Source organism: Chlamydotis macqueenii, chromosome 2, assembly GCF_036417535.1.
Source record: "Chlamydotis macqueenii isolate bChlMac1 chromosome 2, bChlMac1.mat, whole genome shotgun sequence".
NCBI lineage: Eukaryota > Metazoa > Chordata > Aves > Otidiformes > Otididae > Chlamydotis > Chlamydotis macqueenii.
Window position 1 is genome coordinate 75,782,865 of NC_141557.1, and position 21,446 is coordinate 75,804,310.

General features: G+C 48.1%; 1 protein-coding gene across 5 annotated transcripts in view; it reads left to right on the plus strand.

Moving 5' to 3' along the window:
- Positions 1-2,503: 2,503 nt before the first annotated feature.
- RNF152 (ring finger protein 152) overlaps positions 2,504-21,446 on the plus strand; it is a 43,805-nt gene continuing 24,862 nt past the window's right edge. Inside the window, exon 1 of one of the 5 annotated variants that reach the window (XM_086740339.1) lies at positions 2,504-2,592. The gene's annotated coding sequence lies outside the window, so the exon portion shown is untranslated. Of the gene's footprint in view, positions 2,593-3,004; positions 3,058-3,094; positions 3,117-3,229; positions 3,258-14,715; positions 14,796-21,446 lie in introns of those variants that run through there. The other 4 variants (XM_086740341.1, XM_086740344.1, XM_086740342.1 and 1 more) reach the window with 4 other exon arrangements.

A 21,446-nucleotide genomic window follows, 5' to 3' on the forward strand; every position in this document is an offset into this window, starting at 1 on the left:
TTCCCTTCCTTTATTTCAAGCCTATTGCTGGCAACTTTTTCAAGATTTCTTTTCAAAATTTAAAGACTCTTCTTCTCGTAACAGGTGCAGCCTGGGGGATGACGGAGGCAATGCCTGAATCCTCCTGGGAGTAACGATGCTTCCTTTTCCCTTCCCCTCGCCTGCTGCGTCTCTCTTGCAGCGCTTCTGCCAGGAGCTGTGCGCATACGTTAACTTTAATCCATTCAGTAGAGGGAGTCAGATGCTAAAATCTAAGCGTGCACGCTAGCCCCTCCAGGATCAGGACCTCGCATTTGCATGCAGGAGCAGAAATACTTAATTCTTTGCTGCCCACTTAACCTGGATGGGGCTGTATGGGGGTGTCTTGGTCTCAGCTGATCTGTCTAACTCTGCTGTAATAACAAAACCACAGCAGCAACAATAGCAATATAATTAACAAAGTCACCGTGCCAATGCTCTTCAACGCTGCCTTGCAGGATCCGTCTTGGCGAGCAGGGTTATCTTCCTCTGCATCTGTGTAGTCCCTGACCTCTCTGGCGGACATCGTTTGTGGCAGCGCAGGCCAGCGCTTAGTCGGAGGGACGTTTGTTTCCATTTTGTAATGAATTTTCCTCTCTTGTGTCCATGGAGATCTGGTGCCGTACCACTGCTTGTGGGCATTAGCTGCCGCTTGTTTTCTGAGGAGGAAAGGAGGGAATTGATCTAGGGAATGGTGGGGACTTGGCGTAAGGAGCTGTGCCTCCCAAACTTGGCGTGTTTCTTCAAAAACAGGATGTTACACAAATACCCGATGTGAATTTGGCATCAGGAACTTCTTAAATTGTAAAAACAACCATGCACCCCCCATTCCCAGCATCTCAAAGGCTTTTTTTCTGAATGAAACAGAGAACCTTGAGTGGCCAGAGTGGGAAGGTGTGGGTCACAGCAGGTGCTGTGGGTCACGTCCCGTTCCTGAGAGCAGAGGGGAGGGATGGCAGGTGGCCCCTGTCCCCCTGCCCAGCTAAGGGAAGCCTCCAGAGACGCAGCTCGGGCGTTTGCTCTTCAGATCAGTCAGCCGGGTGGTGTCGGGGGGGAAGGGGAGACCAGTGAAATCTTTCACACGGTCCCTTTAGCTGATCAGTAGAGAAGCGAAAGTCAGCTGTGTGTGCTAAAATGATGCCTGTGGTGTAAAATTCATCGTGAGAGGTCAGGGGTGGCAGTGACTAATACTTCGGAGGCAGATGTGAGGGAGGAACCAGACTCAAACCCATGGCTGAAATTCGGTCTATTTCACTTCTGTCTTACCTTTGATTAGGAAGGTTTGAACCGAGAAACACAGTGGGATGCAAAAAACTGTCTTGAATGTTCATTCTGAGAGCGGTAATTGAGTTTTAAATATTGATGGCGGAACCTGGAGCTGCACTAGTGAATGCACTACAGACTCCCCAGTGGTTCAGCCCGGCTTGCTGGACACCCTGCCATGCAAACAGCCCCAGTGCAGAGGAGAAGGGGGAGAAGGAAGGGGAGGAAACCAAGTAGACTTTTTGGAAAATGCTTCATTTTGCTGATCATAGAGGTCTTACTGAAAGCTTTTTCTGTGGAGGAGTATGGAGCTGCAGAAGCTGGGGAGGAGAGGGCTGTTCTAACCCAAACCAGTACCTGGCTAACCCGCAGGTCTGCTTTCAGACCACTTGCAACTGTTTGCCCCAAACCAACACTGGCTCTGCAGAAAGACGAGGCAATGAGGAACAGAAAGACACTTCTCTGCCTTTGCCATCGGTAGCTCTTGCTGTTTGCCGTTACTGGTCCCATGTGAGACACTAGGAGGTACATACGCATTTTTTTTTTTTTTCCCTGCTGATGTAAATAGTATTGTTTTCTCTGCAGGCCACGCAGAAACGAGCCCGTGGTCCCACGCTCTGTGGCAGGCATTGGCCTTGGTGCGATGAACAAAAGGGAGGCCACCTTCCCTAGCCCAGCTCTGGCTTTCCTGCGGTAAGGCGAGGTGCCACACGTACCCATTGCTCACTTCAGCTTGCACCGGTAACACAGCTCTAAGCCTGCAGCTGGGAGCGAAGGTCTTCAAGGCTCAAGGCACCAGTTCCTCGCACCTGAGAACCTGCCTTGCGTGGGGTCTTTAACAGCCCCGTGTGCCCCGTGGGAGGCAGCTTTGCGGGGGTGCACGGGACACGCTGCCGAGGGGGACACACTCAGCTGCGACCCTCCTTCGCCCTATGCCGGGGGCGGGGGGGGAGGACAAGCTGCGGTATAGAACCGCAGGGCCCTTCCCGAGTGCTGAGGAGCCCCCACCCCGCACTCCAGCCCCGCATCTTCCCTCTCCTCACTCGGGGCGGGGGGGTCCCGGCCCCACCGCGCTCCCGCTCGCCCGCCGGGGCCACGACGGAGCCGGGGGACCGGCGCGGGGCGGGGTGCGGCGCACCGGGGTGAGAGCCGGCTCCGCGCTCCCCGGCGGAGCGGGAGACGGGGCGGGGGGAACGGGGACGGACTGGGGGCGGTGCCGGCTGCCGGGGCGAGAGCGCCGGCTGCGGCGGCGGGAGCGGGGCTGCCACCCCGCGGGCAGGCGCGGCGGCGGCGGCACCGGATGGCGGCAAGGTCAGTGGGCGCCCCGCCGCCCCCCAGCCGGCCTCCTCGGGGGGCGGCGGGTGATGCTCGGGTGCGGTGGAGCCGGGGGGGAGGTGCCGGGGACACACACACGGACCTCTCCCTCCTCCCCTCCCCGGAGCCCAGCGGGACCGCGGTGGGCGCGGGTGCCCCCCGCCACGCCTCCCTCACCCCCTCCGTCCCTCCCGCCCGGGCGAGACGCGGGGTTTCGTAACCGGCTGCCCTGCCTGGCCCCGCCGCGCACGGCTCGCTGCGGGCAGCCCGGGGCTCCGCCGCTGCTATCCCACCCCAGCCCCACCTGCGGGGGGGCGGGGGGGAAGGCGAAGGCAGGCGCGGTGCGAGGTGCGGGGGACCCGCCCGCCGCCTGCCTGGAGGGGGCCGGGGCGCGAAGGTTGCGTTGAAAGCCGGCATCGCGGGTTCCAGCGGAGCAGGGCGATCCTCGGGCTTGGCCAGCAAGTAAACCCAGATAACTTACGGACGGGGTCTTGGCGGGGCTCCTTTGTTGCTGGTGCGGGGTTGGGGTTGGTTTTGGGTTGGGTTTTGGTGGTTTTTGGTTTTTTTTTTTTTTTTTCTTTCTCCTCCCTTATGCTGGCAGTTAGCGGAGAAGATATGCGGTAACTCGGGTGCTGTCATTAAAGTGCTGGACATCTCGCTGGGTAAATTTTTAGCAAACGGCTTTAATTTTTAATTTTTATTTATTTATTTATTTATTTATTTTAACCCGACGAGAGGAGAGGCGTGAAGCCCCCTGCCCAGGTAGGATCCCCGCTTTTGCGGAGTGGCCCGGCATTCAGAGTTTGGCACGGCATTGGGGTGCTGCCGCCCGGCTGAGGACGAGCTGCGGGTAATGCGGGATTTAAGGAGCCGTGCCGACATCCAGCACCCCCGGGGCTTTGTTCCGACCCGCCGGCCGGGGCAGGGGCTCCTTGGGAAGCAGCGCTCTGTCCCCTCGGAAATGTGGGTCGGCTCAGGATGTGTGCACACCGGGCTGTGAGCTGGGGAGGTGTTCAGGGTGTGTGCTTGTGCAGTTGGTGTCTTAAAAAAAAAAAAAAAAAAGAAGAAGAAAGCAAACAGGCTTTTTGATAAGGTCCCATTAATTGAACTATAAACGTAGTAATTCCTCTGTTCTTCTTTCCTCGCTGAAACTCTTTTCCTTCTTCTCACTGGTATGCTCCATGGTTTGGGCTTTATTTATCTATCTATTTATTTATTTTTTAATGGTACGTTTCAGAGATATTTTCTTTTGATACGCATCTGCTTAGGTTTTGTGTCTGACTGAGGCTGCTGGAAAATATTTCTAATCTTCCAACTTCTGATGTATATGAAGGTCCTGTTTTTAGCCTTCCCGTAGCCAGGCTGGGGTCACAGGCCTGTTTGAAATGCCCACTGAGTCTGAACTAATGCAGAGCTCATGGGATGATAATAATAGCAATTTAGGAAAAAAAAAAAAACCCTTCTGCTGGAAACGCTGTTCTTGGCTACATAGTGCATGACTGAATTTCAGCTTCTTGTTAATGGCATGAAATGCGAAATGCAGAAGTAGCCCTGGCTGAGGGCTACGGAGCTGGGACAGCCTTGGGCTGGTGCTGTTGGTGGCACTGGTGTGTCCATGACTCTTGGGACAGGGCTCTGTGGAAAATTCCAGCCACGCGCACGCTTCTGTTGGCGCGTGAAAAAGCCCAAACCTGTGGTTCAAACCTGTACAGTCTGTCAGAGAGTTTGGACAGCTTGCCAGGTATGTGAAGACATGTGAAAAAGATTATTGTTTTCTGCTGCTTTTCTAGGGGGGAGGAAAGTTGTTTGCGCCACACCTGATGGAAGTTTCATATGCATGTTACGAAGTCTCCTTGGGAGTGCTGGAGTATCCAGATCAGGAATGCCAGCAGGGCAATAACTATTATTTTGGCCTTAATATAGTGTGTTTGAATTATACATGCAAATGCAATAACTCAGAACGAGCCACTCATCCAAAGATAACGCTATGGCTTAGCAGAGCGCACAGGGAACAGGCAGGTCAATGCTTCTGGGCGCTGGTCACCCTTCCCCAGGTGACTCACTTGGGCCTCCAGCTTTGCCAAAATCTCTGGGTATGTTTTTCTCGTACCTGTTTCTGGCTGCAGTTCAGGCTTCTCACCTTGACCCCTTGATGAACTGGCGCAGGAGCTCCATCAGCCACAGTCTGATGGAGGCTTCGGCACGGTTTTAACTTTAGTCATGCATGTTGTCCCAGTGAAATTTCAGAAGGATAAGCACAAGCAAGCTTGCATGCAAGGGCTTTAAGCTCAGGTAAGCTTTCCAGGGTGTGACGTGCACACCCTTTTTACTTGCATGGTGCTGAGAACAAATGCCATCTCCTGTTTGGGTTTGGTACAGAAGAGCTGACCTTACTTAGGAACAATACCTACAGAGTAGGAGCAGCGGTGCTTGTCTGCTGGAGTTTTATGGAGGATTAATTTGCGCTTGTGACCCGAAGTCTTGCTGGAAGCTAATGAAGCTTGTACTCTTAAATGCTCAAGCCATCCTTTCGAGCAGAATTTAGTTTTCAAAGTCTGTGAAATATTTTTCAGACTGTGACCCCGATCCGTTGATGATGCCTGGAAGATACAGGTCTAGAGGGATGCACATGACCTGGATGATGCTCTAATCAGTTGGCGTGACTCTACCAAAGACCCGGTGATTTGTGGTTTTGACCACATGGCCGTTGACTTTGAGACCTGGCCGAGGGCACCGGCCTTTTAAAAGGCTGGTCTTACATTGCCTTCTGTGTGCCTGTATTTATTGGTCAGTCAGTTCTGCAGCCCTTCTGTACATCAAGTGGCAGTTATTCGTGCAAGTAATTCCACTGGCTTGAGCCTAGTTATTTGGCTGAGTAAATGGTGTACAATCTGAGTTCAAGGCGGTAGATTTTGGGTGTGAGCGCTCTCTCTTTGTGGAGAATGTGGGAAACTAATTCTCAGAGCCTGGGATCCTGGCATGCCTTAAATTCTCTCCTGTTCTTACGCTTTGCCTCTGTCCGGTGAGTGGGTGGGCTGGAAATGAGATGGGAGGCTGGACTTTCCTCCCCTTTACAGTTAGCAGCTCTTCCAGAGAAATTCCACAGCTGTTTCTGAGTCTGTCCAGAGTTGCCTGCTTGCTTCGCCTGCTTGCTATTTTCTACACAAATAAGTTTTCTGCTGCTGCGCTGGGCTCTGTGAAGGGAGTGGAGGAGCTCTTGGAACTGATGTAGCTCTGTAGCACAGTCTGTCAAACCGAGCGGCTTTGGAGGAAACCCTTCCAGCCCTCATCAGCATGAGCTAATGGCGCAGCAGCTCCTGAAATCCTGGGCTGGCAAGGGCTCAGCAGTTGCTGGTCTGACCGCAGCGGAGTCGACCCTTGCCTCAGAGGCATGCTCTTGGCAAGGGTGGCCAAGCGCCAGCAGTGTGGGCTGAGAGACACTGGGGATGGAGAGGAGAGAGATGCTGACATCTCTGGGATGAGATCACCTCCAGGGCTGGGGCTTGTGAATGAGAGAGGAGCCCCAGCAGCTTCTGCACTTAGAGCTGAGTAATAGTCCTTCAGCCCTGACAAGGCATTTCACCCCTTGCAGATGCAAGTGACTGTGCTCTCCCTGTCTTCTGCTGCAGAAATTACCCCTCCAGAGTAACTTCCAGGTGTAAATGAGTTTGTAATTTTGCCCCTTTCTGCTCCAGATGCAGAAAAGCCGGGCAGTTACAGAGCTTAGCTGCAGTGTGTGCTGGGCAGCTTGCAGGCTTGATTGACCAGGACGTTTCCTGGGACGTAGCAGAATGTGGAAACGCCACTAACCAAACACACCGTAATTTTAATCTGGTTCTGTTTTCCCTAGAAAACGAGTGCCGTCTGTCTCCTGCCCTTTGCGTTTGGCTGTTTTCAACCAGATAGCACCAACTGGTTGGCAGTCTTGAAGATCATTAATTTGCCACTTGTTTTTGTTAAGATTAGTGGCTGAAGTGATTTTTGAAGGAGGAAAAGGAGACTGTTTTCAGCTGTTCTCCATTCTGCCCGGTAGCTGCTGCCTGGCCAGGTATTGCATGTGTGGTGGTCAAACGCGCAGCACCTTTGTAGCCCTGGCCACCTCGTGAGGTGTGTGTGGTCTCCAGGGCAGGGTTGGTGTGAGGTGACATTGGAAGGAACTGCAGTGGCTGTGATGGAGGGGCAGGAGGGCAGAGGACACATATTTCCAGCAGACCGGGCCTGTTCGTGACGCCTCCTCGCAGCGCGGCTACGTTTTTGTTTGTCAAGCTAAAGCCACTTGAGATTTAGGAAGGCTGGCAGGCTGACAGCCACAGCTTGGAGCCTACTTTCCTTGACCTCCAGGACACCTTGGGCTGAATGGAGGTGAGCATCGGCGCAGAGGGGTATGTGTGGCCTGGGCAGGACTTACACAGAAGTGCACGTGTGTGCGCAGACGGCAGGTGTGCAATGGCAGTGTGGTTATCTGGACGGTCACCGGCATCATCCTGTTAAAGTCAATGATAATCTGACAGTGATGAAAAGATGACATTCAGCGCTGTACATTTCTCCCAAAATAGCTTCTGTGAGTGAACAGAGTCTCCGATTCCCACGTGGCCCCCTCCCCACGGTTACTTTAGGCCGGCATGTACTTGGGCTGATGCAGCATTGTGAGGTGTCAGGGACAAGCTTCTGTCTCGCTAAGTGCCCTGCTGTAGGTGCAGCTGGTCTGGCGTGGGTGTCCTGGGTGGTCTGCCTCAGAAGTCTGTGCAAAACTGTATTACCAAAAAGCAGCCTTCCCCTTGCCCAGGCAGTGCAGCAGTGCTTGTGCTAGGCAGCTTTTTGCTATAGCTGTGCTGGGTGCGGTGGGCACATTTCTTCCAGACCTGGACTGAGGAAAAGACAGATGTGTTCAGGCAGCGAGATAAGAAATAGGAGCATCAGGGTGTCAAGGAGCATGTGTGGGATGCACATGCAACTCCTCAGCCAGTGCATGTTTTGCTACCATCTCTGTTACTGCTGGTCTTCAGACACTGTATGCCTGCTGTCCTGGGGCTCTTCAGAGGTTGCCAGTGTCACTCTAATGTCAAAATATAAAGTGTCATCCTCGAGGGCCGAGCTGAATCTCAAAACACCCGTATGCCACTCCTTTTCAGAAAGCCTGTGATGCAGCAGCTAAGATCAGATGTGTCTGTCAAGGTGAAATGAAGGGAGGAACTGTGTAGCTGGCTCCCCCGTCATGGGTTATGGAGGATGTGGAGCACCAAGCCATGCCAACAGGGCAAAAAGGATGCTCTTCCCACTCCCCCTACACAAACTCTGCCTGCCGGAGACGGGGCTGGACACCTCTGGTGTCTGAGTGTAAGTCTCTACACTAGAGATGTGGTTCTTAGTGAAGGAGAACATCCCTTGCTTCCCTTCCTTTCCTCTTCGTGGGCACCAACTCATACCACTGGCAGCGTGGCACGGTAGATGACTGTGGTAGCTAAAAACGGGCTCCTGGGCTCGGAGCAGACATCCTGTGCAGGTCCCTCCTCTGACGGTGCCGGCCACCCGACGTTTGGTGTGAGAAATCCTGAAACAGGCAGGGGTCGGGTAAAACATTGCTGCTGTAACATTTCTGCATGTTCTTCTGAACTGTATCATGCCTACCATCTACATGTAGTGATGGTGTAGCACTTTCTTCATCAGGTTTTAAGGTAAACTGAGCGGGTTCCATGCCAAGAGGGAAGGATTGCAATGCTTCCACCACCGCAATGGACTATTCCACAGTGGAGCTTTTCCAGAAGATGTGCACTGGAGAGAGCTGGCGTGGCCCGAGTGCCTGGGACACGGCAGGCTCTGGCTGGCTGCACCTCAGGGACTTGGTAGCTCCGCGTTTTGCAGGCTCTGCTCTCTGAGGATGGGGAAAGACAGAAGGGAAGCTCGCTTTGTTAGGGAACAAAAAGAGCGTGTAAAGCTTGTGGTAGTTGCTGCCAACACCCATTGGACAAGGTAAGAATACTTCTTAAAAGAAAGAGGGGGGTGTGTTTATTAACAGGGGCACACAAAGACAAATCAAATTTGTTAAAAAGCATGAAGCCTACACAGAGAGTGTGCTGTCAGACACACTGCCTCTTGCCAGCTAATATCATCTGCAAATAAAACAAGTTAGGTTGTTGCTACTGCAGCTGCTTTCCCTCATGGAGCAGGGTGAGCCAGACTCGTCTGACTCTGAGAAACGCGTTGGCGATTTGCCTGAAGTCCGAGGCGCGTGGGTAATTTACTTAAAAAACCCAATATAGCAATTACTGTCCAGGATGAACACATACAACCGTAGCGTTTGCTTGCAGTTGTGTTTTCTATGACACGCTCTCAGAAGTTGCTAACTCACCAGCAAACATAGCCTGGAGGTGATGGGCTTCTTCCCTGACCTCCAGTTAACAGCAATAATTACACTTAAACAAGTTTTAATGCGGGAGGTAGGAGGGATTCGGCGGCTTGGGCAGAAGGCTGTCAGTAGGGTCATTTGGGATCCAGGCCTTGGGAGCTTTCCTTCTGACCTTGGGCAAAGCACATCGGCTGCTCAGCGCCTCCGCTCCTTAAGTCTGATCCGTTACGATTCGTTGCAGAGCAATTGCTTGATAACTGGTCTTGGTTTCCTCCTCTGAAGCAATGCCCAAATCCCCATGTGCGTGGAACTGAAGCTTAACTATAAAGTCTCCCTCACTCCTTCCTGCTCTTTACCTCTGATAAAGGTGGAAGAAAGAGTCGTTCACAGCCATCTGCTGGAGGCATCAATCATGCCGGGAGCAGAGTCTGCCAGTTGTTCCACACGTTATTAATGATGGGAAGATATAAACATATGAGCTCATAATTATGTTGCGTTTAAATTACTTACAAAATAATGACATTAGGAGAACAATGGGGTTACAAAATCCGGCGGACAAAAGCAGGGAAGTGCCAGGACTAACGCTGCATAGCTCCCCTTTGCATCTGCATTATGATACAATCTTTATAATTGCATCATTTTTTCCCTTTCACAGAGTCCCTCTTTCAGTGGATAGGTGATTACTGCATAATTCATTTTCTCTTCCCCACGTTTACTTTCTGCATGTGTCTCCACATCTATTTATTTTTCACCCCACCCAGACCTTGAACTGAGCCGTGCTGCTAATTCCTTCTCGGGGGCTTCGCAGGCGGAGAAGTTCTTATTCTTGCAACCTCTCAGGTGCAGGCACCATCTTCGTTTTCACAGGTGAGGAACGGAGGCAATGAGCAAATAAAGCTCAAATGATTGAAATGTCTTCCATTTTGGCTGCCTCAAAGAGATGCTTAGGGATGGTTTTATTTTTCACTCGCCCCAGAATACATGGCATGATCTGCTGGAAGCACAAGGACACTTGACCTCAGCTGTAAGTCTCGGCGCTCTTGCAGGTTAGCCCTAGATGTCTTGGCTTTGCAGGGGGTGGGGACTGCTCTTTTAGGGGTCACCTGAAGAAAAACTGGTTTCAGGGACTTTCTGAGCATCTTATAAAGACTGTGGAGCCAAGAAAGAGGTAATTCCTGCCTGCAGGTGGTACGACCAACTTCCTCAAGCAAGGTGGTTATCTCTTTTTCTTGCTGCATTGCCTTGTTCACTACTCTTCCTGACCTCCACTGAGTGGGGCAGGGTCTGAGAGACAGCCACAGCTTTTATCACACAACCCTATATTTTTTCCCAAAGTAGTTGGTTTCTGGGGCTGAAATGATTTGTGATCATTGAATTGGAGACAAAATCAGTGCAGATGTATACAGGAGCTGGGTGAAAGTTGCACGAGGAGTCTTTGTTATGATATCTCTTAATTTTGGAGTGCTCAAGTTTGCAGTCTTTGTATTAAAAAATTAACATAGCTGGGTTTAAACATAATTTTATATCTGTGCAAAGGGAAAAGAGGGAGGTAAATAAAAAATAGTCCTGTCACATGAATCTGCAGTGACCCGGGTCATCCAGAGGGCGTAGACCTTTGGGCTGTAGCATTAATTTCTAACCCGTGAGATAATGGCGTGCGTAAGAGCACTGTTTGGCTATGGATGGTGGTAGCTGCTACAGTGGGATGACATGTTCAGCAGGTGATCTGCTGTTGTGTTGGGGGGTTTCACAGCCCAGAGCCAGGATACCCTCAGATCCCATTTAAGGATGGAGCGTGTAGAGCTCTGGTGCTTCCCAAGTCCTCTCCGACTTTGCTGTGTCTGTCCTGCTCTTCCCTCTGTGGCAGCCTAGTTTCTCAGCCCCCGAAACTCTCCAGTTCCTCTTCCTTCCCCTCTCTTCCTGTGCATTCCTAACAAATGCCACTTGCTTCTCCCCTTGCCTTCTGGAACCGTCGCTGTAGTCCAAGCCCACTTCTGTTACTACGGGTAATTTTCAGAGGTCACAGATCTAGATACCCAGGTAGGGTTTTGTGCACTCTTGAATCCAGTTTAGATCTGTAATTTTGGCATGTTCAAACTGCAGATAAAGGCCAGCCCAATACCTTTGAATGAGGCATTTTAGGGGATTCATCTTCCTTACTTCTATTCTAGAGCCATTATTGTGGGCATCCTCTGAGATCAGGCAGTCGGTAAATGGGTGCTTTAGGCCAAGTCTATAAAAATAGTTTATACCTAAAGAATATGCTGCGTTCTGTCCTGTTCCTCAGTTTTTCGTTGTATGCTGTCTTGCCTGATCCCACCTACCTTCTACAATTAAGCCGAGGTGGACGTGCCATTTGATGGGGTTGAATATGAGCTTGAAATTACATCAGTTCATAGAATGGTGAGGAAGAATGCCCGCTTGTGGCTTTTTGTTTTCTGGGAATGAATAGAAACATGATAGTGCAAGCAGGGGTGTGCAGGTTCTAGAGGCTGGGCTTCCAACTGACATGCAAGTTGGTACAACTCAGCCGTTTCCTAGAGAAGTTACGTCTGTAGTCCCGGCAAGCCGTTAGATGCTTTTGGCCTGCCTGTCAGTCTTCTGACCAATTTACAGTGAGTTTCTTCCTACAACTTTGTTCAGAGGAGAGGAGGGCTGTTAGTATAAACCTCACGCTGCAGTAAGAGAGGAGGAAGCAGAGATTTCTGATTCTGCTTAAATGAGCGTAACAATTGGCTTTCTTCACGTACTTTGGGTTTTTTTTTTTGTCTAATTAAACTAGATGAGGAAAAGTGGATGATACCAGCAAAGAAAATACAGTTGCCAACAAAATCTGGTCTTGGAACAGACCAGGCTGACCTGCAATGAAGCAGTCAGGATGAGAATTATTTTAAAGTCAGACTTGTGGTCTTGGGAGTTTGTGGTATAAATTATGGCCATGATAGATATAAACCATGTCAAACTACGTTCATAAAATAATGACAGAACAGAATGTCTTAAAGTTTTGGATGACTCAAAGGCTTGTGAACCTTTACAAAATAATTAATAAGCCAGATACTAAAAACTAGCACCAAGCCATTCTCCCTGCATCACCACTGTGCGCGAGTAAGTCCCAGAGCTCGTATCTGAGTACTGAACTTCGCCTATTTGAAAAGGAGAGAACTACTAAAAGGAGCATGGGACTGGTTTTCAGCTCTGATCAGTAGGTACGTGGGGGGCCAAGGATGTGAGTCTGTGAAAGGTAACTGGGAGAAATGGCTTGTATCATCAATGGGGAGATCTACACATCTTTCGGAGGGGAAAAAGAAGGTTTTGCGAATCAAAAGAAGATTGCGAATCAAAGAAGGATGTCACAGCACCTAGCCATCTTCCACTTGGAAGGTGGCAGTGAGCCTGCCTGCCTAGGATTTGGTCTGAGTTTGGGTAGACTTCAGTTAATCCCTGACATAACCTTGTTCTTTATAATTTTGCTGTGTGTCTTTCTTTTGAGGTAAGCGAGTTTGGGCAAATCTTCATGCACGCTATGTTGCTGTAGCTCCTCTGGGAAAGAAGTGGTTCCTCTGTGGGGTGGCTGCCATGCTGCGTGAGCCCTGCTGGCCTCTCTCCACCCCCTGTTCTGCCTCCCCCTCTCCTCTTCCTCACAGCTTCTGTGGTCAGATACTGAGAGGCAGAGACAGGGCTCTGAAAAAGCTGGCTCAGCAGAAGAGGTGGAGAGCCAGCTGATGCCAGTATTAATATTCTTTCAAAACTGATGGATGAGACGATTATAAAATTGCAGAGGGAAGTGAAACTTAACAGAATCCATGTTTTAATTGCCTTCTGGATTTTTTTCAGCAGCCAGCTTTGGAGGTGCAGGACAGAGCGAGCATTTTTTGTGAGGATGTTGATGTAGACTGCACAATGTATTGTTTTCAAAGAAAGGAAAAGGGCCAGTCTGTTTTCCACACTCTGGTGCTCTCAGTCTTCTTCAGTTGCACTACGTGGTAGCATGCTGTGTCTAGACAGTAAATCAGATCTGAAATACTGCCCCAATGCAGCTAGAGAATAAAAGAGTCTGTCACAAGCAGCTCCAGATTTACCTGTAGTGTTGAGACGCCCAGGCTTGAGAGAGGTACCTAAGTGCTGGACTTCTAATTTCCCCTAAGTGCCCTTCATCCTCGCAGAGTGGAGTGAGGATGGTGGAGCCATTTGGCTTGCGGTGGCTGGCAGTGAGGGTCTGTGTTTCCTCTATGCTGCCTGCCACCCATCTAGCACTGGCACCCCTCTGCCTCTAACCTGGGGAAGATCCTTTTTCTGCTGACAAAGCCTCCCCTGCCCTGGCTCAGCCTGCGAATAGCACTCCTAAATGGATGGCCTGCCATGCAACAGGAGCTTTCCTGTAATTCAGTTTATCCCCTTCCTTCTTGTTTTCCTTGTTATCGCTCCTGTCACTGCTGGGGGAATGCCTTCCTGGCGCCGGGGAGCGTCTGCGTTGAATGTTGAGTGAGGACACGCATTGTTCATGAGCAGGGATGGAGGCTGCATGTGTGCCTGCACCCACTGGGGCTGCTTCTTCCCGGTCAGGTCCATGGCTGGGCTGTTGTCACTGGTACAGCTCCGTTTGCCTCACTGATCTGGTTTTTGAGCCTTGCAGTGTGCAGTGAAGGTCCAGCAAGTAAGCAGTGAAGTGTGCTTGTAGGCTCTTCAAGAGACAGTGGTTCGTTTTTTGTTTGGTGGCTTTCCCAAATGTAATACAATAAATTTGGTAGGCTGGCTTGCATGACAAGAGTGTCTTTGTGCCATACTTTGTGCAGTCCTGAGAGCTGCTGTGGGAAAAGGCTTTCCTCTAAGCAGAAGTAGTATTTAGGTGGCCTAAAAAGAAAAGGGGAAGGCTATGACAGCAAGAAAATAATGATTATGATTTTAGGCGTAATGGATGTTGCTGAACTGGGGGTGGTGGGTAGCTAACTTCAAAAGAGTGCCATCTTGAAAATTTGGCCCAGATGTTTGTGTGCTGCTTGAAGTTTTCTCATGGACAGGTGTTTTGCTGGAGTATGGTTTCACAGAGGACTGGACCAAAACACTCTCCATCCAGTTTTGTTTTTCTTCAGGCTTTAACAAAACCACTGTTTTCTTTGTAGTATTTTTCCCTAGCCTTGCTTTCCTCTAGTACTGAGAACTTCTCTCCACAGTCCCCTTAACCCAAACATGACTTGCCCCGATTGGGCATATTTTGAAAAAGTACATGTGTAGGTGGTTTAGTTAAGAGGAAAAAGCACTAGCCTTTTCTTTTGCCTCCTCCTGCTTTCTCCCAAATCAAAAGCTGAGAAGAAGACACATTTCAAGACGTTCCTGTTCAGGAGTGGGCTCTTAAAGTCCCAGTCTTACAAAGTCCTGGTGTCTTCAGCAGACCAGCCTTCCACTCCTGTTAGCTGTAGGTGAAGTTGCTTAAGAGGAGGCACGGTCAGGGGCTTGAAGGGCTGCTCTGTTTTGAAAAGTGAGTAATCTTGAGTGGAGACTGTCTTCTGCCTGAGTGCTTTACTTGCCTATTTTCTCCACCTTTCTCATACCTGCGGAAGGATTTCTGGGGTCCAACTGGGTTGTGAGGAGCTCGCTCATTTTCCCTTACTTATCTCCCTGGGGCAGTGGCTGCAGTCCAAGCAGTGAGGTTTAGAAATTAGTTCCTCTTGTTGTGTTTCCTGCTGTTGTGTTGGTATTTTAATGGCTTCACGCTAACGTTAGGGAGGGTAGCGCACCAAAGGTCTGGACTGCTGTGAGAGGAAAAGTTTCTTCCATCCTCATGGGCGGTCAGACAGGCTTGTGAGATGCAGCTGGTGTCCTGGTAAGTTACAGTGGTGCCTGAGCTGAGCAGGCGGTAAGTAATGAAGGTGAGCAGCAGATCATGATGGCCTTCTGACATCCTAAAGGACCCGAAATCTTTGCAGTGTTTACTCTGAAAATACTCTCTTTGTCTTTCCAGAAGTGCACTGTTTACACGCACGCAAACATTGAGATTTTGCAGTGTATGTGCTTGCGTTTTTTGTGCTTTGGGTGCAGCTGGTAATGCTGATAGGAGGATTTCCATTGTACAGACATGTGCTGCTCAGAAGGTGGAAATTTGCTGAGAGTGGCACTGGAAGCCCAGCAATTCTCCCCTCAGTGAGGAAGGGAACTGCCGGCGGCTGAGCTGTGCTCGGCCATGCGCGCGTGCATGGCCGCAGCAGGACCGGGAATGCTGAAGTGCTGGCGTTGTTATTTGGAATATTTAAATTTTCCTGAAGCTTTTTTTCCCTAGCAATACATTCCAAATACACTTATTTAAAAGTCAACTTGAATGATGCTATTTTGCAGGTGCTTGGGAGCCTGTTTTCTTCCTTCTGCCATGCTACATCTGTTAACATCAGTGACTACAGCTACAAGTTGCTTGTCGCAGCTATAGCTTGTCTTTGATTTTATGGGATCAAGGCCTGTTCGGTACTTTTTGACCTGATTCTTGCAGGATTTCCTTTTGTTTGCTGCAGTGTTCTGTATGCCAGTTTCCCTGTAAATGTTACGAGAACTGGCAGAATGGGTCTCATGCCAAGGGTAAGGGGCTAATACAGATACGTTTCTTTTTATTTTGGAAGCTCTTGCGACCTACACGTCACTGGCAGGGCAGCAGTGGTGTTTCACAGAAGAATGCCTGTCTCATAATGTGATTTCAAAGTGCTTTAATGGGGTTCGTCCACAGCCTCAGGCGTGGCAAGTGACGCCGAGATTATTTCAGAGGGACGTGGCAGCTTTTGCACCCAGGGCTGTGCAATCTAAGGGTACGTTGTTTAAGCCGGAGAGACACTTGCTGAGAGGCCAAGATGGTTATTTACCTTACTGATGAGATGATTAGTAGACGATGTTCATGGTTCTCATTAGAGACCTGTGGAAGACTGGGATCAAACAGAAAGGATTTGTGTGTGTGTGTAATTTATGAGGCCTGCTGCTCAAATCTCCATTAATATTCTTATTTGTTGCCTTCCGCACCAGCAGAGGGGAAGGGAAGCTGGAAAATGCTACTTCTGTTGTGCGCTCCCACATGGAAACAAAGGCAGCTGTTCCGTGCTTTCCGTAGAGGCTTGGATGCTCCTCGGTGCTGGTGTCACTGTGGATCAGCAGCGCACTGCAGGGCCAGTGTGGGAAGAGGGCAGGGGGATCTGATTTTCCTATCCTCTGAATGCCAGTCTGGAACTGATGATTGGCTTCCTTTGTAAAGAAATATCCTTGTTTTTATAGGTGAAATCAAAGGGGACAGGCTCTTTGGTCCAAAACTATTTATTCTTGGTACTTGTTGCATGCTCAACTGACTGAATTAGTTCAAATGAAAAATGCTTTTTCCCAAACAGGAAATCTTCCATGAAAAAATATGTGTTCCACCCATTTTTTTTTTTTTTAAAAGCAAAATACAAAAAGATCCCTCTTCTTAGCTTCCTTCTCTCACCCTCTTTCTTCTGCTTCTCTTAGGGGCAAAATGAGACAAGTAAAGGGTTGAAGAATAAGTTTTGTGTGGACACTCAAACATGTATGTGTGGAGGAAAAACCAAAATACATGGATAGTTTTGACTTGGCAAAAAAGGGCCAGTGGAAATCAATGATTTATGTAAATTAATTTTTTTGAAAAAGATGCAACTTGCAGTAACTTTGCAAGTTATTCTACTTTGTATTCTCCTGGTACATAAACTCAGGCTTGATTCTCCACTTTCTGGCCCTTGCTTATCCTTTCCTAAATACACCACACTTGCATAGATTTAGAACTAGTCTAGGGTATTGGATAGCCATGTTCAATAATTTTTCTGTTGGCTCACTAGCTATCTTTTTTTTCACTATTAGTTAGTACTAAAGTGGTGGCAACTCCTAGCTTTGAAGTGCACCGTGCTCTTCTTCGAGTGGCCTGACCTGCCTGCTGCTTAGCTGTTCCAGCATCACAGTTCGGGAGCCTCTCTTCTCCATTTCATTCCTGATGCACGGGTCTGAGCAAAAGCAAACGACTGCTTTCAGAGGGTCTGAAGTCACTGGTGTGATATGCTACATGCTCTTGAGACATATCAGCTTCCCCCTCTTGCATATCAGATCAAAGAGGCTTATGTGCAGAACCTTTTTTATTTCAGCATGGCTTGCTTATTCAGTGAAAAGGATGCGAGAAACACATGCAGTCACCTGGGGGGATGAAACTGTATTTGAGTGTTTCAGTATTGTCACACATGACAGAAGTTCTGAGCTTCTGTGTGAAGTAAATGTGTCTCTTCCAAGAGAGGAAAATCCTTGACAGTACTTTTAAAGGCTATTGGGAAATTGTGGGTTAAATAACTACATCTATGACCACATTAGCATTTATTTTCTTTTCTTCACACTTTTCCGGTTGCTGGCAAGATGTGCAGGAAAGAAACAAAAAAGGAAAAAAAAAAGTAAGATAAAGGAGCAGTTTGTTTGTTTGGGGTTTTGTTTGTTTTACTTCTGTAGTGCATCTTTCTTGTCTGCATCTGATGCCTGGCAGTGTTGTGTGACCTCCAGTGGATCCCACTGGTGTTCTCCATTTGGAGACCCCTGAGCAGGCAACCACCTACAAACCAGAGCACTGAAAGCACTGAACTGCCCAAAATGAACAGCACCTTGCATCAGCTCTTCCTCTTTTCTCCTGTGTTGGTGAATGTTGGGGGGAATTGTTTAAACCAGCTGAGCTTTACTGCAAAAGAAGAAACAACACCAAACCTTCAAAGCTTGGAGATGATTACATTGAGCACTACTATGCCTCCTTGGGACAATTCTGCATTCATTGCTGGCCTTATTTTAATACATTTTCAAAGTTTTTGAAGATCAGCTTAATTTCAAAAGAGAACTGTCATTTGGTTGTAGTGCACCTAGGAAGTGGGGGTTATTCTTGTGTGTCAGGATACATGCAGTTAGACTCTCTGGAGCTTGAATATTCTTGGAATATTCTTTAAGTGAAAACTGGGAGTCGTGGGCATGAGCTGAAGAAGAAAACGTCTTGGGCCACTGCAAAAATCATGAATGGAAGAAATACACGTTGCAGTTCTTTAGTGCTACATAAAAGGAAACTTCTAAACATGTTTCCTTGGTAAGCAAACCAGTTTGTGAATGGTATTGTATTACTTTTTTTTTTGTACATGTCCCCATTTCATCAACTGCTGTTCTAAGACAGATTGCTGGCACCTTACCTTCTGCAACCAAAAAGCCAGAAGAAAGAGGTTTGTAGGAGTAGCAATTTCAGGAGATTGCTTGGAATCTCAAACTGCTTATTAGGTTTCTTTGAATTATTGGGTGATATATTTGGTACCTGGTATTTTGTTTCAGAAATACATAATGTAAATAAATTTGATTAGAATAGTGCCTGTACACTTTTTGTCAGTCTTTTGGCTGGATTTTCTAGCTTGGTAAAGCACAAAACTCCAGGTATTGGCAAAATCTCTTCCTGTGAATGCCTTTCCTGTGAAAAGCTGGTGCAAAATAGTTCCATTCTAGCAAAGGGAAAGACTAGTAGGTGCCCTGCACTTCCCAAATCTGTACAGGTCTCTGTCCCCTGCATGAGGATGCATGTGTATGATTTAGGCATACCTTCATCACGGTTCAAGAGTCCCTTTTGCTGTGCTTCGGATGCAACTGCATGGCCTGCTTACAGATAGATCTCACACCAGGAGAGGAAGGCAAACTCAGCATCCACCTGCCCTTACCTGTTAAGCAAGGGTGCTTGGCATCTGGGAGGCACAAACACCATCTTGCAACCCTTGCTCTCCCCAGGAAAGCTGATGCAAGTCAGAAAGCGCTGGAGAAGCAGGGTCTTGCAGCCCACACATTGTCGGCTTCCGAGGTGATGGATGTTTGGAAGCAATGGAAATAGATGGCCATGTGCCCAGTGCAAGAAATTATTAACTCCACTGTGTTTATTTTTATAGTGAAATTGCATTTTCACTTCTCCATGAGTGGTATTTTAGCGGGATACAAACCCAGCAAAGCACTTCTTTTTGTGGACGTAGTGACTTTGGCACAGATGTGATGAAAGTAGCTACTCTCTTGATGAAAACACACTGAGCTGGTAATCCTGCAGTTTTGCATCATCTCTAAGGAAATTTGGTGATGCAGCTGCGGTGGATGGAGGTCTGTATACTCCAGACTGACATTACTGTGCAAGAAAGGATGTGTCAGACAGGCACAGCTTTATCAAAGTTAAATGACCGTGATTTCAGATTGAAAATGGGATTAATAACTACTAGAAAAGTAGAGTATTATTCAATGGAAATTTGATTTCACGTTTTAGTGACTCAGGGATGTGAACACTTAAGATTTGAGTCATGGTTTTTAAAGGTGTTTTAACAAGACTCAAAGTTATGGGTACGTTTCACTGCATTCAAATTAAAATGCATGTAAAAGCTTGAGAGCGCAAGTCTCTTTGTGAATTGGGCAGTTAGTGGCTTGGCCACCTGCATTTTGTGTTTGCATGCAAAATAATTTACCTTGGCAGTAGAGCATTCCATGTGCATGCAGCGTGTGTTAGAACTAATCCTCAGGCAAACAAAAGTTAAGTCTGGGAGATGTAACAGGCCATGTAGGCAAGACTGGATACTTGCTGGAGGCCGCTAGATTTTGTCTTGTCTTAAAAACAGAAGGGGAAAAAAAAGAAGGAGCGGATAAGGTAGGAGTTACCTGTTTATTGCAGTTAGGATCCAGTCCACTTCAATCAACGCAGCGTGCTGTTGATGTTAGAGAATTATGCAGGGCTCTGTTTCAACTGGTCTCCAAAATGACTCAGTGTAAGAACTGACAGTGAGGTCATGTGGATTTTTTTTTTTTTTTTTTTTGTTAAAGGACCTGTTGGACTAATTAGGCTATGTTATGTGGTTTACTGTTAGTTAAGCACGTCCACAGTTACTGGTAAGAGTTCAACCTTTAATTTTCTGCTGGAAGCAACTTCCCTTCAAGATTCAGAGATGTACAGCAGTTGCCATGAGCGATTGTAGCATATTAAACCCCAAAGCACTGTAGAAATTACAGGGGAAGAAAAAAAGTTGCAGAAAGTAGGAGGGGAATGAATTGTATGACGAGGGCCATGCTGAGCAGCCGGATGGCTTAACACGTAGTGTTGCAGGGGGAAGATCAGTTGTATCAGCGTTTAGTAACTGCTTTCACTGTGTCTGTGCATGTGCATATAATATATATATATATATATATATATATATAAAAATCAGTGGCTGCTGTGATTACATATAAAGGCTTATTATGTAATTGTTTGAACAAGGCAACAGAGAAAGTAAGACTTCCAGACTCATTTCTTTTGCTCATTACAAACATTAAGTTCCTCCCTCTCCACCTCTGGGCACTCCAAATGTTCTCGTACCTTATTGGTATTCGCCCTTGCTTCCTGCTGGCTCTCTGTCCCTGTCCACCATTTCCTCCTGTTCCTGCCCTGGCTGCCACCTCCCTGAGGGAGTCCCGTGGCTTTTCTCCTGCTGCTTTCTGCATCCTCTTCGTCCCCTCCCTAATCTTCAGTAACACAGTCCTCCCATAACAGGTCTAAATCAGGCATATTTTTAGTTCCCTCTTAATTTCTGTAGCATATGAAAGTTAGAAAGAATGTTGGTTTTTTTTTTTTTTAAATTAGAGTCTTTGTCCAGTGTTTGTTTCCAGATACTGTAAATGATGAGTGAAGACCTTAGAAAAAGAGTATTTCTGCGAGGAAACTCTCAGTATAAATCTTGCCAAACTTTACTTGGCTGAAAAATTCTTTATCTCTTGACCTGTAATTCCAGAGAGGTAATTTTACTGAGGTTCAGACTTTTACGTTTTATATCATATGAAGTTTCTGTCCGCTAAGGAAAAGCCTTTGTCTCTCAGGTTCTGTTGACTGTTTAAAGTCCAGAGGCAAAATTCAAGCCTGGAAGTGTGAGGCCGTGTGCCTGTGGGAGGGCTCTGTCTGTCAAAACCAGGTCTTTGTACTGCCAGATCATGAGGCAACACGATCAGATTAGCCAGGACGTGCAGCGAGGTGGTTTTAGTGATTTTTGCTGATTGCAGGAAGACAGAGGACTACCTGCCTGGTCACAAAGTCTGCTGGGCAAATGCATTTAACCAGCAAAAAGAGTTTGAAGCGATGCAGTGTTGTATGCCTGTGGTATCTGTGAGTGGGTGTTGGGTGCCTCAATGCCTTTGCATTCATGTGACATCATAATTGCACGCATGGCATCTGGAGGTCTGTCCCAGCATAACATTCAGCTTGGTGTCCTTCCTCCAGTACAAGACTGGCTTGTTTTTCTGGTTGGGTTTTAATCCAGAAGTCACCTCTGTCATCAGTGAGCCACTGGGTGGGTACAACATGCGGGTCGAACATGACACGTCCCAGGAGCACACCATGCCCTGCTTAGCAGTTGTGGCCAGCATTGAGTCCAGAGCGGTTCTTCCCCTTCAAGCTGTGTCTGGTGTTGGCACAGCCTGAGCTAAACTTAAGCCTCCTGAATACCAGCTTAGCTAACTTGTTGTTCTTTGG